This window comes from Hippocampus bargibanti, linkage group LG09 (assembly GCF_051943395.1).
Source record: "Hippocampus bargibanti isolate YZ-2025 linkage group LG09, ASM5194339v1, whole genome shotgun sequence".
Classification (NCBI taxonomy): domain Eukaryota; kingdom Metazoa; phylum Chordata; class Actinopteri; order Syngnathiformes; family Syngnathidae; genus Hippocampus; species Hippocampus bargibanti.
Window position 1 is genome coordinate 20047501 of NC_142742.1, and position 19602 is coordinate 20067102.

General features: G+C 41.4%; 1 protein-coding gene across 2 annotated transcripts in view; it reads left to right on the forward strand.

Moving 5' to 3' along the window:
* Window positions 1–19602, forward strand: part of LOC148893917 (leucine-rich repeat and fibronectin type-III domain-containing protein 2) — a 171763-nt gene that overhangs the window by 92668 nt on the left and 59493 nt on the right. For both annotated transcript variants that reach the window (XM_089004844.1, XM_089004845.1), the window contains exon 2: window positions 2986–3103. The gene's annotated coding sequence lies outside the window, so the exon portion shown is untranslated. The remainder of the gene's footprint in view (window positions 1–2985; window positions 3104–19602) is intronic.

Genomic DNA, 19602 nt, shown 5'->3' on the forward strand with positions numbered 1-19602 from the left:
TCAAGCGGGCCAGTTCTGTCGTGGGCTGCTCGCTGGACTCTCTAGAGGAGGTGGGCAACAGACGGACGCTAGCTAAACTAAAAGCTATGACGGACAGCCCCTCCCACCCCCTCCTGCCCATCCTGACAGCTCTGGGTAGCTCCTTTAGCCAGAGACTATTACACCCGCGCTGCAAGAAGGAGAGGTACCGCCGCTCGTTCTTACCGACTGCTGTCAGGCTTCACAATTCCCAATGATCACATGTGAAAAAAAAAAAAAAAAAAAAAAAAAAAACTGGACACTTGTAAATATGGGTTGTTGCAATATATCTAAATGCATTTCTTGATTCTGCACTATGTACAGTCTTGTTTATAGAACGGTTTTTGCACATCTACATTTGCACAGTATACAGTTGACATTTTTATTTTGTTATGCTTAGAATATCTTGTTTTCTATCCTTTCACTCCCACCCCAACCCCATCCCTCTTCAATTGCTGCTGTGGACTGCAAATTTCCCCATTGCGGGACGAATAAAGGTATTCTGATTCTGATTCTGATTCTGATTCTGAGGTTGTGTTGCGAACAGCCTGTTTATTCTTCTGGCCTCATTCTCTTTCGTGTACCTCTTTAGGCGACTGGACATGGCCTGGAGCCTTTGTTTGGCAGTTTCGAGTGCTTCAGGTATGGTTATCTGCTTCTACCTCTTGGGTATTGGCCTTTTATTCACACCTCTCTGGGTCTCCGTCAATTGACTCACAAATTTCCAAGCCGCCTTGATCTTAGCCTCCAACCGTCTTTTCCATGGTGGGTAATGAATCTCGTGTAGCCAAGCTTCTCTAGGATCACTGATGCTGAGGCGTATATCAGCTCATTGGTTTCCGTGATTGTTCCGGTCGGGATCGTTCTCAGTGCTGCATTCACAGTTTCCATGAGACTTTCAGGTGGTACTTCACATAGCCGTTGTAATCAGCAGTTTTCAATCTTGCCACGATCTTATCTCTCAGGTCAGTTGCTGCTTCGCTCAGCATTTAATTCATTGGGGCTGGCTTCCCAATCTCATCATTCATTGGGGCTTGCCTCCCAATCTCTGGTTGAACCTCTTCCTCTGATGTGGCAGCCTGGGGCCTTTCACCTCAGAATTTGTGTTGTAACTCATCAATCTCAAGTTGCGACAGCAATTTCCGTTTGTGGATATTGGAACACTGAGCTACTAGTTGTTTCATGGTCAACTGTGACTGTGGGTTTCGAAGTAACCATTCAGCCCCCATTCTCTGACTAGGGTTGCTTGAGTAGTAGCATTCCAACAGAGCCATGTTATCACATCTCGTCCATCTCCGCTTTGTTCCAGTAGCCCATTTTTCATCAAGGTGCTCTGGTTCCCCAGCACCTGACGCAGACCTTGTTTGAGCCGGCATGTCATTCCATTTATTGTCTCTCATCATTGTATGAGGTAGGCATTAGCGTGAAGGGTCTTGCCCAAGGACCCACACTGGATGATGTTTTGTGTTCATTTTTCTCTGCCTCAACTGGGATTCGAATCCTCGTCTCCCATATGCCAAACCGATGCCTTATCAACTGAGCTATCTAGCGGCAAATATACTATACACTATTATATACTGCACATTATTTACTGGGCTTTTTGTTGATATTTTGCATATTTAGCAACTGTCAGTGACACAATGTAGATGCCAATAAACTGGCCAAATTTGACATAAAAGATAAGTATTCTAATCTATTTCCGTTTCTCGGAAATGCATGGGGAAATAAGTGGTCCATTGTAAAGGAATACAAATAAAAGTTGTTTTCATGGAGCAAACAGTCTACATGTTCTTGTTTGTTCCAGAGCAGCTTTTTGAGCCTTCACAGCCACACAGTTTAATTTGGACTTTGTTGTCCAGTAGTATGAGGCTGTTGGCATTTTGTACATTTCAGTGTTTTACCCCAACTGTCGGCTTTGACAGTGACAGACGTCTGGTATAAGCAGACTTAAACAAAAGCTGTATTCTTAGTGGTAAGCAGCATTATTCAGAAAGCAAGCACTGCGTGTGGTGAGAAATTTCCAAAAAAGGCGTTTATTTATTTATCTTGGTGTGCTGCATTGGAATAATGTTTGACCAAATTAAGATCATAGATCCTTGCAGTGCCTCAGTGTCTGTGTGCTTTTATCCTGGCTCATGGTGTGGAACAGCACTCTCTTCAGTGAGGCCGCATGCTCGCTTGTATCACACATTTTAATGAGAGAGGGGCTTTGTCCTTCTTATTAAAAAAATAAAAAATATAACAAATACAACCTACCCTCCTGACGTATCATTTAGCAGCATGAAAAAAAAGGTCAAAACAAAACACAACCAGGAATAACTCACAGTATCAATCTACAAAGGACCCTAATTCAAATAACGAGTTGTATTTTCAGATTTGTTTTTGTTTCCTCATAATTGCTTTTTGGCTGGATAAAATGCCACCATTGTCACGTTCCGGCGGCGACAGTGGCAGCTGGCGAGCAGGAACGTGTGGGATTGGCGGTGGATCGCTAAGCAGGACAGAGGCGTAGGTACCGGCAATGGATTTATTAACATAAAGCGCGGGTCCGAAAAGACGCGGACCCGGTAAAAAAGTTCGTGAGACAAAACCAAGAATGACAAACTGACAATGCTAGTGGGTGAGTGGCGGCAATCCACCCAACCACACTAACTAAGAAAAATAAAGTGGCACACGGGGGTGCAAAACAACCTACGACGCGGTGCAATAAATAAACGCGTTCGTGGCTAAAATCATTCCTCGGGCGAAGCAAATTATATACTGGCTACAAGTTCCAAGTACTGGCATGGCACGAGGCGAAGTATCTTCTGACGCTGGGTGAGTGCCAGCGTCGGGTTTAAATGTCCACAGTCAATGAGGAGGAAATTGACAGCAGCTGGCGAACGGCGGGAGCGGAGGCCCCGCCCAGCTGTCAACTGGCTCATGACAACCATAAATTGAATTTGAAATTCTGATTTCTTTTTCCAGGTGACCCTGAAGAGACAAGTTTGACTTGGATCAAAACAAGAAACGGAAACTGCCTCCTGCTTTGTCATGACCAATATGTGTCTGGGTACTTGAGTAGACCAAACAAGTTACGATCACCGTGAGTACCATAAAGTCACGTTCTTTCATACTTTCTCGTTCTTTTACTGTGTGTCAAAATGCACAGTCTATTTCGCAAAGAAGTGTCCCAAATTGACACAACAGCAGCACCCCGTACATTGTAGAATCTGGAAGTAGTTTTGCAGGTGGCCATTCTTCAGTCATGGTCAAAGGGGTGCATGATATGTTGTCAGATTAATGTATAATATCAAGGTTCGATATTTCGCAGGCTGTCATGACGTTACGTTTGTTAAATTTTTAGAGTTTATTGACTCATTATAGTCCTGTCAGCTCGTGTTGGTATAATTAACCCTGGCATCAAACTGCAGCAGGAATTTCAAACGGGGAAAATAACACATTTCGTTTTGTAATACGGAATTCCATTTTTATTCCTTAAAGTTTCTGATGTTGTCTAACACACTCAAATCTTTGATTATTTATGCATTATTTGATGACTATCATTTTTATTATTATACATTAGCTTGGCGTTTGGATTTTGCTGTGTGAGTATTTTTGTGTGGTATTTAATAACAGCTTCAACATATATATATATTTTTCATCAAAGTCATGTCATGTCACTTTGTACCCCATAATATTATTGAATATTACGGATATTGCCAAAGGTGTTGAGGCTTATGTCTTTGCAATGATTTGAGAAATACATTTGAGCATGTGCAATACACACATGTTTCTGTCACGTTTTGCAAGGTGGTGATGGCGGGTGCGTATCCCAAAAAGCAGGCAGGAGGGAGCAGGAGGTTGTGTTTGACAAATTGTATTAAAATAAAGTCAGCAGGAACAAAATGTAAAACATCAAATCATCTGAACAGAAGAATACAAAGTATCAAAAGAAAACCACGAGTAAAAGTCCGCCAAGGTTAAACAAACACATGCACAGCATACAATGCATACAATTGCATACAAAGCATACAACAACATTCAACAATGACCCGACACCGGATGGTTGTGCCGGGAGTCCTTTTAAGTGTCACTGATTGTAACGGCCAGCACCTGCGAGGCAGTAGGCTGGCAATAGGCTGACTGTGCTACCCGGTGGTCGCCAATTCGAACGTGGCAGTCCGCCAAGGCTCGGGACGACCAGCACCTGTGCAGTTGCAGGCGGGGCAGACAGCGCCACCTGTTGGTCGCCAACCAGATCATGACAGTTTCATCCTCATCAAACAACAATTTCAACTTCACTAAAATTCGACATACTTAATCTAAATCCTCTTACACGACATTGTACTTTTGTCTAGCACGACGATTAAATGATACAAATCAGTAAGCGGGTCAAAAACCCAAAACATTCTGATATACTAAGTTGGATTAGGTTCTTAAGCCTTCTGCCCACTCTTCCTCTTCTCATTCTATTCATCACATTTTCTGTGAGGAAAATTGGCACCATTTATTGCTGTCACTGCAGGGTTTGTTGTCTCCTTTTATTCCGGGGACAAAGCTGCCTTGACATTGAAATGATCCTGGCTTGTTTCAAATTTACTTTCAGGAGGAAGAAGGAAAACAGATACGCGGTTCGAGTAGGCGGTGGCAAGTTGGTGCCATACCTCAGGGGGGGAAAAATGAATTACAATGAGTGGGACAGTTCATGAAAAGATAAAATGCAATCTGTCAGGGAAATTGGGTTAATTTCGTTCAAAAGTGTCTGGTAGGTGTTTAGCGCCTGCGGGTGTTCCCCCTGGGAGTGATCGAATAAAGACTTTGATAGCTCACCAGAACGTCAGACAAAATAAACAACAGCCAAAATATACGCTCCTATAAATTGGAGGTTTAATGAATGTCTTCACCTCTGTCCGACTCAACTCAAATTTAATTGACCTTTTTCAAACTATCAAAGTAATATTCATATAATTGATAAAATATCATTTTTGTGGATAACATTATTGGGAAATCAAGCCATTTGATCAAATGTTCAAGCTATTTGCACAAAAACAATTTTTACTCATTTGGGAAGATTTTTCTCCCATATTTTCTCCCAAGGGTTCGCCAGCAAATCAGTGTCAGTAGGCAGAGTACACCCCGAACTGGCTTTCATCTTATCACAGGGAACACAGACACACAAGAATACACACTACAATCACAATCTCGCCTTGAGACAATTTTGTGTTTTTTGTGCTCATTTTGAATGAGTAAACAAACCGGAGTACCCGGAGAAAACCCGCACAGGCAAAGGGGGAAATCTGCAAATGCTGTGTACGTATAGTCAATGTGTTTCATTATTTTGTTTTGTTTCATTAAGTTTGTATTTTATTTATTTATTTATTTTGTTCCAAAATGTTTTTCGCAATTACAAATGTATTCATGGAGTGCTCTGATCTCTACCTTTTGGGAAAAATGGTGGTCAATTCTGCACATCCGCGCGTTCCTCTGCCGCAGTATCCAGTTTCCTGCTTTCCATAATCCTTACTGCACTAGTTAATGGGAAAATGTTAATCCTGTCAACACTCTCGCACAGTCATTGCAAAAGTAGCTTCACTACTGAAGCTGTACTAATAAAATGTGTGTCTCTACAACATTGCTAGCGTCACTACCATCTAACACTGCCTCAGCTCTTAACTAGTGTGCACACAACGATCATAGTTCAATTCCATGGCTGGCATGGGTTTTTTTTTTTTTCAATACTGTAATTATTATTGCATGCCGATTAAAAGTCACCCCTATATATGGTATAGATGTAACAGATGTACCATTCCATAAAATATCCACACACAAAAAAAGTGACAAGGATGATGCGTAACGTGATGTATTTTAACTGTGGCTAACCTTGACAGTGGTCTGTTGTTCCCTCTTGGTGTGTTTCATGGGTAATAAAATAAGTGAAAAATAAACACACACTTTACAACAGCTTTATTGCTTCTTGGCAGATTCTGAAGGTCACATAAACTCCTGCACATTATCGACAAGAGCTAAGAAAAAGAAAGTGGAGGTAGCAATAGTATAATCATCAAATGGCCTTGGGTAGATTTCAATGATGCCCAGATGCCTGTTATTAAACTGAACTTGAAGGATTTTTTATTTAGTCTTGTTTTGTTCTCCTCTTATCTGATCGCTTTCCCGGTTTGGATTTTCAAATCTGTGAATGTTTAACTGTAATTGCAGGTGCAACCTACACTGTCAAAAAGTGAAAGTGGGATTTCTCCGTAAATTTCAACATTAAAGAGTATATCTGACATGATGGTGTGAGCAAGCAATGAAGTAACAAAAGAACAAAAGACGCACGTGTTGGCAAACTGTTGCGCTGGGCTTCATTGACTTCTTAACAGTTGAATTTAACGGCTCGATAGCCAGATCAATATTGTCATACGCGTATTTCTGTGTTTTGTTCTCGAATGCAAAAGGATGTCACACAGTGCATGCACTTCTCCCACATATATATGTGACACACAGATGTGAGACGTGGTGTGTGTGTATGTGTGCGTGTGTGTGTGCACGTGCGTGTGTGTGTGTGTGTGTGTGTGTGCGCGATATCAATGCTTTTTCAATTATGCAGATTTTCACCACACACATTCCTATTTGTTTGTCTCACTAATAAGTAAGCATTCCTCACCAACATTTTTATGGTGTTTGTCATAAGCAACAAGCGTTGAATTAATGTCCAATGCATTTTATGAAACTAATAGCAGTGACGTGCAGTCAGGGGAGGCACGTGAGGCTGTGCCTCACCTGTCATCATGGAAATATCAAATGACAAAATAAATTAAACAGTTATATTTATTTAGTGGTTTGTACTTTAACGTTCTTTTCCATTTAACTTCACCATTTTTGGATTTTTTTTCAAAATCGCTGAATTTTCACATTTACCGTTCAAATACTAAGTGAGACGAGCGGTGAGGCAAGCCTCACCATGGATTGCGCAATGACTATGCTAACTGTGCTGTCTTGCTCTGCAGTGAGACCACATTGCTGTCCCTCTGCATATCGCGATTAAAGTGTTCAAACACTTTTAGTATATGAACTAAATTTCTACACTTTAGGTGCGTCTGTGTAAGCTCTCAGTCGTACAGGAGTGGTCCATCGATGAGAAGGTTTCTTCAGCCGTCATCTGTACAAATTTGAAGGTTTCGGATGATTCGCCTCTTTTTGTGACTTCTCTCTTTACATCTGTCCCAACCCCAGCAGCAGTCTCAGTGGTGAGGACGAGACTGCTGGCGGACGTTTCTCTGCATGAAAGAACCAAACTTAAAGCGGGTCACATCGGCAAATTATTGGAAATCTGCCTTAATACTACGTATGTTGAATTTCGGGAAAATTTTTATAAACAAATTCATGGTTGTGCTATGGGCTCACCAGTTTCACCCATAGTGGCTAATCTTTACATGGAAGAGATGGAGAAACAAGCCCTCACATCCTTCTCGGGGACAAAACCTAGACACTGGTTTAGATATGTGGACGATACTTTTGTCATAATTAAAAAACAAGAAATTCAATCCTTCACAGATCACCTCAACTCTGTAGACATCAACATTAAATTTACTCGCAAGGACATTAAAGAGAACCAACTAGCCTTCTTGGATTGTAAAGTAATTATAAAAGAGGACAGAACGCTAAAAACAGAAGTCTTTAGGAAGGCTACGCACACTGACCAATACTTACTTTTTGACTCTAACCACCCGTTACAACACAAATTAGGAGTTATCAGAACCCTCCAGTACAGGGCTAAACTAATACCAACTAGCATTGAAGGTAGAGAAAAGGAGTCAAAACATATCAGGAGAGCACTCACTAACTGTGGGTACCCTCAGTGGTCATTCAACAAATGTCAGAAACAAAGAATAGGGAATGCAACCAATAATTATCAAGATACAAAAAGGAGAGGAGTAGCAGTACCTATCATAGCTGTGTCCGGCGCCGCCATGGCTGGACATTAAGGATATATAAATAGGGCCGATACGACCAGTCAGACTTTAGTTCGCTGACAAAGCCTCTTGGATAAGAGGCGAAACGTCCGAAACCTTCAAATTTGTACAGATGACGGCTGAAGAAACCTTCTCATCGATACACTTTAGGTGGTGTATATAATGTACAGTCACTGTACATTATAACCACTGTACAACAGTTTTTATTTTATTTTATTTTTATCAAAACTGTGTGCATAGGTGAGGCAACAGTTCTCCTGCCGCATGACAGGGGGCGCTAGTAATTACAGAGATTCTTGCGTCTCCTCGGCTGCAGAATAATAGAATTAGTGAGAGCAAGCTACAGTAAACAGTAAGTTAAGTGCAACCATCCAGTCATTTTTTTCGTGTTGCTTGGCCTTATTTTCAGAATGGAGGATTACATATCTAAATTGAAAGAAATAGAGATACTTAAAACTGAAGAAAGATAAGGAAGGCTTCTACAAAGAAGGTATAGATGCCTTTCTTCAGAAGAAGCAGCGCATGGACTTTATTTACAAGTAAAGGTAACACGATAAAAACATTATTTTTGTAATTCTTTTTTTATGCTAGAGTTTATCTAAAGAATGCTGACATGACATTTTAAACAAAACACGTTAACTGTTGCCAATCAAATTGTGAATAAGCTACTCTGTCCAGTTCACATGTTTGTAAATCTGACAGTGATGACGTCAGTGCCTCACCGCACGTCAGAATCAGAATACCTTTATTCGTCCCATAATGGGGAAATTTGCAGTCAACAGCAGCTATTGAAAAGGGATGGGGTAGCGGTGGGGGTGAAAGGATAGAAAACAAGATATTCTAAGCATAACAAAATAAAGTGTCAACTGTATACTGTGCAGATGTAAATGTGCAAAACTGTTCCATAAGAAAAACTGTACATAGTGCAGAATTAAGAAATGCATTTTGATATATTGCAAGAACCCATATTTACATGTCCAGTTATGTCCAGTTTTTTTTTTTCTTTTTTCACATGTGATCATTGAGAATTGTGAAGCCTGACAGCAGTCAGTAGGAACGAGCGGGTGTAATAGGCTCTGGCTAATGGAGCTACCCAGTGCTGTCAGGGTGGGCAGGAGGGGGTGGGAGGGGCTGTCCATTATAGCTTTTAGTTTAGCTAGCGTCCGTCTGTTGCCCACCTCCTCCAGAGAGTCCAGCGAGCAGCCCACGACAGAACTGGCCCGCTTGACAAGGCGCTCCAGTCTTTTCCTGTCCCGGGTGTTTATGCTGCCTGACCAGCCGACTATTCCATAGTGGATGGCTGATGCCACCACAGAGTCATAGAAAGTCTTTAGGAGTGACCCCTGAACTCCAAAAGACCTCAGTTTCCTGAGTACGAAGAGGCGACTCTGTCCCTTTTTGATTAGGGCATCCGTGTTTGTTGACCAGTCCAGTTTATTGTTGAGAGTAACACCCAGGTACTTGTAGGAGGTCACCCTCTCACCCTCCACGTCACTGACTACTGTGCTCACTCTCACATCTCTGGACAATTTTGAGTGATCTTTTCACATCCCGTGCATATTTTTGGTGTCGGGGAGGAAACTGGAGTACCTGGATAAACCTGAAGCATGGGTAGAATATGTAATCTCCACACAGGAATACCGAGGTCAGGTATCATAACCTGCGCTTTTGCAATGTGAGACGAATGTGCTAATCAATCATTCACCATGCAGCTGAGACATCTATCCATCCATCCATCCCTCCATCCACTTTATCCGCACAAGTGTCGGAGTGGGGCGGGGGTCGGTTTCTGTTCGGACAGTACACAGGGGACACCTTGAACCAGTTGCCAGTAAATCACAGGGTTGTTTTGGAATGTGGGTGGAAACCGGATTACCCGAAGAAAACCAAGGCAGGCACGGGGAGAACATGCAAACTCCACACAGGAAGGCCGGCACCGTTATTGAACCCACAACATCTACACTTGACAGACTAACCACTGGAAAAGCAGGTCGCCGGCACAGAGTCCCAGAGACAAAATGTAATAAAAAACTCTGAAAGTGATTTCAATAGGGTTTTTGCTATAAGACCTCAAAAACAGTGCACAGGTCAATTCACACATTCTAAGCCAGTGAGTGTTGCACACATTTGCAAGTTCTAATATAAGAAGTTGAAGTTAAGAGTCAACATGCTCGGATAATAATGTGACGTGAGATAACGTCAGGATGTATATAGTGTACCAGTGATCCGGACATACTCATTATGCAGCAATCCCTCATTTTCCACCAAGAAATAACGAGGCAAACGTTCCTATTAAATAATGCGTTCATAATTTGCTTGGCATTTTCCAATCAGGCTAACACCTGTAAAATTGGCTCCTCGATTTTTCTCTAGGCAGTTGCATCACTAGCACCCGAAACAGCAGCACCCAGCCGTCTCATTAGTGCAATACAGCTTGGATATAATGTGGACACTTCCGCTGACATTCCCATTTTTAACACTTTCACGAACAGCAGTTACTACACTGACAGCTTATCATGTTCTCAGGTGAAGTATTATTTCTGTTTATATTTTGCTTAGTAAAGCCCCTACCATGGTCTTTAGAACAGGATATGGGGGGCATGAAAGGGTTAGGTTAGAAGCAAAGAAGGTGACGGTCATGACTATTTTTGTCATCCTCTGTGTGTGTGTCGGCATGAGCACACCTATTAAGAGATAATTGGTACCACACGTAATTTTTACCTATTATTTCAAAGCTTCTCTGTCACATTAATTGACAAATTATAATAATTGAAATTTGGACATTTCTTGATCGTTTCAAATCCATGTTGGAACTGACAATTCCCACACCCCTAATATTGAATTTGACCCTAATCAGAATGTGGAAAAAATATAACATACAAAAACTTGAAAATAAATCCCAGCAATCAAAGGGTGTATTTTTTGCACTATGGAACATTTGTTGGAGAAACACCAGTTGCAGTCAACACGATAGCTCCTTTGTTAGCGGGTGTCCTCTCCTGTATTTTTTTTCCTTTGCTGATTGAAGGGTGAACAATAGGCATATGCCAAACGCAGGTATTTCTTGTAATTGAAATGTTTCATTTATTGAAATGCAATGTCTAGAAACTGATAAAAGACATACACACACCCACAAAACAAAAACAGAAAAGGGTGGCAATTTGTATGAAAGGTCAGCACACCAGAAGTCAGTCATCCCGAGCTACCTTGGAAGTATGATCTGTGTTATCTGGACTGTTCCCGGCATGCCGACAACTACTGAATATGTGTCTTTCCTATCTGTTCATGCTCTCTGAACCAACCACTGGCTGCACAACTGACCACTGATGCAGTGGTGAAGCATAATCACTAGGTGTGAATTTGATAAAGACTTGTCTCATGGGCAACAGCAACAGCTTGGTGGCAAATGCTATTACACCTCTGCACAGCAGTTACAGTGTGCAACATGGTTGCAGAAAGATTCTCGTCACTAAGAACCCCAGCTTGACAAGCGAGAGAGACATTGAAGTGTCTGTGTGGGTTTTGGGTTTGAGTGTGAGGGCATTTTCTTTAAACAACTGTCCAGTACAGTGAGACATCAACTTACGAACTTAATTGGTTCCCTGACAGAGTGTGCAAGGCGAAAAGTGTGTACCTCAAAAAAAGATTCCCATAGGAAACCATTAAAATGGGAATAATCCGTTCCCGGGTTTCCATAAAATATACTTTTCAACTAAATAAGCCTTAAAACTGCACACAACCTACCTTATCCTATGTATAATAAATGTGCTATTGTATTGTAATGAAAGAAATACACTGCACTATATAATAAAGTCACTTTATTTACATTTGTGATGGCCATCGATGGCTCTTAATTGACACATGTTGCTTTCTGACTTGTAAGGTCTTACGAAACTGAGGCATCACATTGGCATTCATCATGTTGATGATTCTTATAGCCTTTTCTGAATGGAACTGTTCAATAAAAGCCTGCACATCAACTGTTGAATGGCCTGCTTTTGCATGTCCTCTTGAAGGCAAATCAAATTCTGTGTTGATGACCTCATTATGGTCAGCAACCTCGATGTCATCTGCATTCACTTCGAGTCCCGTAGGTGCTGGCAGAGATTTTATGACAACAAAAGGCGCGAGTCCGCTGATTCCACGGACGTGGAATAAAACGTGACAAAAGAAGGTGGGCGGGGCGAATAAAATGGCACACTCGCGTCTAACAATCACCTCTTGCAAAGCAAACCTTTGGAGCACAAGCAAACTTTTGGAGCACAAGACATAGCGATGCACTTGCGTCGTAATCATGGTGAGGTGACAGTGACTCGTTGAAATGAAATGAAATTGAAGTGTCGCGAGCGGCAGCCACGCCTGAGCTGTCAACTCGCACGTGACAATTTAGCGTGACTATTGATACGCTGTTCCGGTGTGTGTGAAAACACTAGCTCTGATTGGCTTACCATGACACATGACTCTACCCTTTAGCCAATCACAATCACTTCTATCGCATCTTGACAGGGGGGGGTGTTCAAGTGTAGCAACACAAAAACGTTGGCAAGTGTTTGTCACCGCTCATTCAGTTTGCCAATGCTTTCCAAACAGCCTAGAGTCATAAGAAGTCGTGCACTATTCTCGAACGTGAACGCACCCCAAGTCTTGGATGACAAACAAACAGAGCAGAGTAGACGTGTTCGGCTGGTAGTTTCTTCAATTTATTCATAGTAACGCACCTTTTTTTGAACCGAGGCTGAACACGAGCCTGTGGTGTTTATTTTCCGGTCCCATAATAGTAAAATTATCAGCAAAAAGCTCCAAGTAGGCGATCGACGTGTGCATTCAATGAGAAGGGCTATGGAAAGTAGCGCCGGCTGGAGCGCGATTCGATCGTGTGCTACCGCCGAAGAGCACTTTCGCCAGATCCTAAGGTCGTGTGCTTGATGGACCGGCCGTGGTGGGTGTGTATTATGAAAATAGTGCTTATTATAAGGCTTAATTTTCATAAATTTGACGTTCATGAAAAGTTCGTATTATAAGGCGTTTGTAAGTTGAGGTCTCACTGTATATTAATTATGACTTTGCACCGTAACACATCTATAAACAAAAATGAATGTATGGGAGGTAATTCACAAACATTCAGCAGATTTGCACAACAGAGTAAATGCAAGGGCTGCATTCACTCATCTGCCTTTACAAATATACTGTAACATAGTTCAATTTTGACTGACACTTTCAGAGCGGCATTTTGTATAGGATTTGGATTGGATAGGATTGGATGGTCTCGCAGTAGACAAATGTACATTTCACAGCAGCAAAGTTATAAAAGGAACAGGAAAGGAAGGTAAAAAGTAGAACAACAAAATACAGGAGCTGCTGTAAAGGCAGTCGCTCTCACAGCGCCATCTTGAAGTTAAAACAACAACAAAAACTAAATAACAAATAATGTGACACAACAATAAAGACACCGTCATTCAATCTTAAGCACTTTTCTGCGCCTTCTTTGTTGTATGAACCAGTCGTCAGGGGCCCTCCCTGACACAATCCTCTGTATTTATCCGGGCTTGGGACCGGCACAATAAGACACTATTTTGTGTCCCCTATTGGTTGTTTACTTTAGAAACTGGGTTAGTGGTAGCACACTGAAGCTGCGATTGCCTTATTGAGAAACTACGTAGAAACGCAGTACACAATTTTTCATAAATATTCTAGGTTGGCAGGCTTCTTTGTGTCAACAGTAGGAGCCATACTCAATCGGTACCTGGGTCCATGTTGATGGCAGAGGCAACTTATCTCGCTCATTTCATTGTGGAGTAGGAGTAGTTCTCCTCTGAGCCCTTTCTGGGTAACCAACCTTCTCGTTCGTCTGTGTAAGCTCAGTCGTACAGGAGTGGTCCGTCGATGAAAAGTTTTCTTCCGCCGTCATCTGTACTTCTTTGAAGGTATCGGACGTTTCGCTTCTCATCCAAGAGGCTTCGTCAGCAAACTAATATTTGCTGGTAATATTGGCTCTCTATATATATATGTATATATATATATATATATATCCCTACTGTCCAGAGGTGGCGGTGCCAGACCTCTGCTATGATAGGTCCCTGCTCTCAGGTTGGTGGGAGCAGAGGACCATTCCCTAAGGCTACACTAATTACTTCTATTGTCGTGCCCGATTATGGGGTCTACGACTGACCTAATTACCCGATTTGCTCTGGTATCACCTCACCAGCTCAACTCAGCCTTTGTGGTCTAAGAAGTCTCTTGTAAGAAAGATCCAAATTAAACCTCACCCCAACATGTCGATTTAGTGAAGGGTTTTGCTGTTTTATAGAAATATCTTATTTTACTCCACTCTCAAACCATCTATTATCTTTCGCTACGATTTTAACCTCATTGTCGTCAAATGAGTGTTTGCTAACTTTTAGGTGCATAAGTATTGCCGATTGAGGCCCACTAGCATTATCCCTGCGATGTTGATAAAGTCTTTTGTAATAAAGACTTTATCAACATCGCAGGGATAAAACTAGTGGGCTTCTCGTTATATTTCTAAGAGAGAGACTCTGTGAAGGAAACTCACTTTGGCCTCTTGCATCTGTGATCTTACTGTTTTCGTCATGATGCACAGCTCCTGATCATCAACAAGGCCCCAAGTTACTTGAACTTCTCTATGTGGCGCAGGATCTGATTCCTGACCATTGCGCCTCCCAGACAGGTGGTGAGCCAATGGAAGGGTGGGGGTGCATGTTTCACCTTGCGGCTGTTCTTGGCCTCATGGGGGCAGGACCAGCCACCAAATGCTTGACAGCAAGTCCCATTTAAACTTTCACATGTTCAACACCTACTGCTACTTACGCAGTTCAGTGATATCCGCTTCCACAAGAAGCAGATTTTTATACCTTGCGATTTCATCAAGACTCGTCGATGGAGTGATGAAGACTTAACTTCACAAAACTGCAAAAATGTTACATTGTGTAGATCCCACTTTGCCTTAGCAGCTTTGGAGAAAGCTTTATGCAAGGACACCATAATGCTATTGAGGCGTCTCCACTGAAGCTTGAAGCACAATAATAAAGATTGAAATTGATTGTTTACTGTTGTTTAACAAAGATCCGAAAGATTTGGTCATGCGTTAAAAATATTTCCTGCGGGTCTGTTGTGTTGTTTTAATCAGTGAGCATTACTTTGCTCCTTTGAAATACAGTCAGTTAAAAACATTGTGGAGAGGTAACAAACAACTTGACAACTCATAAAAGTGATTTACTGATGCCTGTTTGGAGGCCATAGCCGCTTGTCCTTGAGATCAAACAATCAAAATGTCTCAGGTAAACAGCATCACGTTTCTTCATTAGATCATCCATGCTATAATATCCCAGTCAGGGGAGGTCGATATGATGTGAGTGTCTCTGAGGTAATCATGCAGTGCATCCTGGGAACGCTAGGATTGACCGCCTAAGAACAGGCAGGGACCCGTTAAAATTGAGGCTTAGATTGTTCTTTTGAAGGGTGCTATTGTCGACAGAAAACCACCAGATGAGGAAGTTATGGCCCACAAATCAAATCACTGCACATTGTCTCATCACACTGACACTGTCTGCAAGATCACCGGGGATGAAGGAGGGCGGGTGGGCGTCAAGACTGCGGCAAGTCTGAACGGAGAATTAGGTGCGTTATGAGCCCCCTGAGTGAGGTAGAAGAGTGTGAGAATGCGTGTAAGAAAAAGTGAGTCGACAGCAGAAACAGAAGATGTGATATTGTTTTTCCTTGGAGATGTTAAAAAAATTATGACATTGTTATGAACCGTGGTTTGGTCATAGTCATTCATTATCAAATCCGTTCACTTTGATGTCACATTTACATGCGTATGTATCAAAATGAGAGCTTTTTTATTAAGGGGAAAAACAGTGTCTGTACAATGAAGTTAAGACATTGTTGAACTTTAAAAAGAATAAATGAAAACAGAAAATCATTATTTTTTTTTTAACATGTGCAAACCTACGTTTAATTGAATGCACTACAAACACAGTAACTAATAAACTTTCTGATTTATAGAACTTTATAATTTGCTTGGATTTTTTGGGCTGTAATACATTCCAAAAAAGCTTGGATAGGGTCATGTTACATCACTTTGACATTTCACCGAATTTAGTAAACATTTGGGAACTGAGGACACAATTTGTTGAAGCTTTGTAGGTGGATTTTTATTTTATTCTTTTGGATTCTTGATTGGTGTATATCAGGGGTGTCTAAGCCGTCGCATTGTAGTTACAGTCTTCTCTCGATGGCCGCTATGGACTTGGGGAAACCATTACAATGTTTCAGCTTCTAAACATATTGTTTACAAAATGCAAAATGCTAGTTTTCAAATTTGAAGACAATAATAATGACTTTAGATATGACAATAAAAAAATTGGGTTCAGACTTTAGTAAGCATCATGGCACTTGACATGCCTGATTTGCCTTTGTGGGCCGAATAAAATTATGTCGCGGGCCACCCGGCCTTGACTTTAACACAAGTGGTGTACATCATCAGTGACGGACAGACGGACTGATCCGTCTCAGGAACAGAAAGCTAATTAATGTTAATTTTGCATTCACAGCGATGTAAGTTCCCCATGCCTTTGGCACAAATACAACCATATACCATCACAGAAGCCTGTTTTAATTGAATCAAGAAGTCAGTTGAATCCTGTTGAATCAAGAATATCGATGAAGAGGTTTCTTCATCCGTCATCTGTACTTCTTTCAAGGTGTCGTACTGTTCGCTTTTTATCCAAGAAGCTTCTTCAGCGAACTAAAGTCTTGCTGGTAGTTTCGGCCCTATATATATATCCCTACTGTCCAGACGTGGCGGTGCCGGCCTCTGCTATGACCGGTCCCTGCTCTCAGGTTGGGGGGAGCAGAGGACTATATTCCCTGCGGCTCCACTGATTGCTTCTATTGTCCTGACTGACGACTGGCCTGATTTCCCTATTTTCTCTGGTACCTGTACGACTGAGAGCTTACACAGATGAATTTAGAATCGTTTTGATATTTTTTTCCTTTTTTGCCGGAGGACGAGACGTACACAATTTCTAAAGTCAATTTGAAATATGCGACTCATCAGAACCCAAAACACATTTCCACTTCTCATGGTGGAGTTTAAAGGACAACCGACACCATTTCCTAACTGACATCAGAAAAATGTTTTATGGCATCTAAAGTACCCAAAACACACAGGCTGATATTTTTAGTCAAATGCAAAACACCAATAAAATGAGTTAAAATGTCCCAAAACTACTTCCAAATGACCTCAGAGATGCCGAGTTTCAGAAGGTCCCGCCCCCTTGTTCGTCTTGCCTTGCTCTAGAATCAAAACAATGGCTTCAGATACAGAGAAGATGCTTTTGTGTTACTCATCCAGTTATGAATATGATTCAAATAGTTCTGAAGAGGAAAGCATAAATTTTTGCAATTGATTAAAGAAGTCCTCCTGTATAAATTCGACCTTTCAGGACTCCAATGTAGCGTCCCAGAAAATGCACAAGATGGTGCCCATGCTCCGTTGGAAATGGGCTGATTTGTCTGCTGGGAATTTGTGTCAACTTGTATCAAATGGTAAGCTTGGAGCAACACACAACGATTAACCATCGCGTTATTTATGTTTTCTTTCTAATTTCACCATCAACACGGATCAACACGAAGTTTTCAGACCAAACAAATTACCCAAAATGCATTGTGTGTCGCTTTCTCGGTCAGGGGCGTTCCAGACGTGACGTCACGTCAGGCATCGTCATCAACTCAAAAACAAGAATTCCTGAATATTCGGCGCAAGTCTTAAAACGTAGAATATAGCTATATGCCGTGGAATTTTTGTAAAATATGCTCAGTAGAAGTCTTTGAAGTGATTTTACAAATTATGGACACAAGTTGTCCGCAGGCATCGGTTGTCCTTTTCCGTTTCCAATTAGCTTGTTCACCAGTCAGGTTTTGCAAACATGTGCTTAATGAGCATAACAGCTCTCTCAGCTTTTTGGGAATGTGTTGCAGCCTTAAAATCCAAAGTTAACACATTCACTCCCAGACGTGAAAAAATGTGTCTACTCCAATGCCAGGGTTTTTGCCACTGTCACTCAAATTCCAGGACCCACAGGATATTGAGTTTTAGGACTACATAAACATCCAATGTAGCATAAGAAGCCTTAGACGATATTCTTTCATCAGAAAAATGTTAAATTCCTAACCTATATGGGTCTGGAGTTATATGAGCTTGAAATGAGGGTGGCTGTCCAAAATACAATGCAATACATACATTTTGGTTCATGCAGCTCTAACATGGAAAAATGGGAAATGCTGCCCCCTTGTAAAAGGGAAAACATTACCAGAGGTCTGGCAGGGGCTTATCGGCAACCGAGCAAGGAAAAAAAAAAACAAACTAATTCGGGAATGGCGCTCCGCGTCATATTTTCAATTCCCGAATAAATGTGTGAATGGCGGTGAATGAGTACATGGTCACTTGCTAAAAACGATAGGCTATAAGTTTGAATATTAAAAATCTTGTCTTTACAGTGCATTCAATTAATATAGCTTCAAAACGATGTGCTAATCATTGTATTCTTTTTATAGTTCATATTAACACAGTGTCAAAACTTCAGACTTGGGTTTGTCTTCCATGTGTCACCTTTTGGCATCCTTTTCAGCTGCCCCTACATTCATGTGAATGCAAACATTCTCATCTCAAGTTATGAATGCAAGTGCATTCACAATGACTTAATACATCTGCATTCATTTGCAAATCAAACACACAGAGCCACTCAGGGAGTGTGTGGTTAGAAAGCCAAACAACTTTCAGAGCGGACTGGCCAGAAAGGAAAACAAAGCAAACAAACAAAACAGGCTCCCAGTCATCAGAATCAGAATCAGAATCAGACTCAGAATCATCTTTATTGCCAAGTATGTAGAACACACAAGGAATTTGTTTCCGGTAGAACACGCTGCACTAGTATCGTCGTCAAAAAAACTGCTAAGTGTTACTATACAGTTCAATTTGGCTACTGTTGTTTAGTAATTCTGGCGATTGCAAAGCTTTCGAGCCAAGGCCCTGCTGCGCTTAATTTTCCGAAGAATAATATAATGCCCTCAACCTTTTCCGAGATGCTGAAAAGAGATGTTTACCAGCTTTTGTTTGTGAAGAAGATAATTAATTCTAAATGTTAAAGGTGTGATGCTAGGTAACATCATTTGCTTACAAATATGAACTGTGTTAAAGAGCAAGACTGGTTGAAAATGGGCAATATATTGCTGTGTTGACAGCTATGATGCAACAATTCAACATGTCAATTCGGTCGTATTCGTTCAAGCTGCACTATGGTAATTGATTGAGAGGGAGATCTTGGGTGACAAAATATATACCACAGCATATTGGTCACGTGTGTTTTCTCCCTATGCTCATTTTAAACTGTAAGAAACAAAAAAAAAAGATTGGTGTTCCAGTGGGCCAATATTTACTGTGTCAATGGCGGAGCGGTATGGGGTTTGATTCCAGCTTTGGCTTTCCGCTATGGAGTTTGTGTGGCTTTTCTCCAGGTACTCCAGTTTTCTTCCACATCCCAAAGACATGCGTGGCAGGTTAATGGAACACTCTAAGTTGTCCCTCTGTGTGAGGGTGACTGTGGAT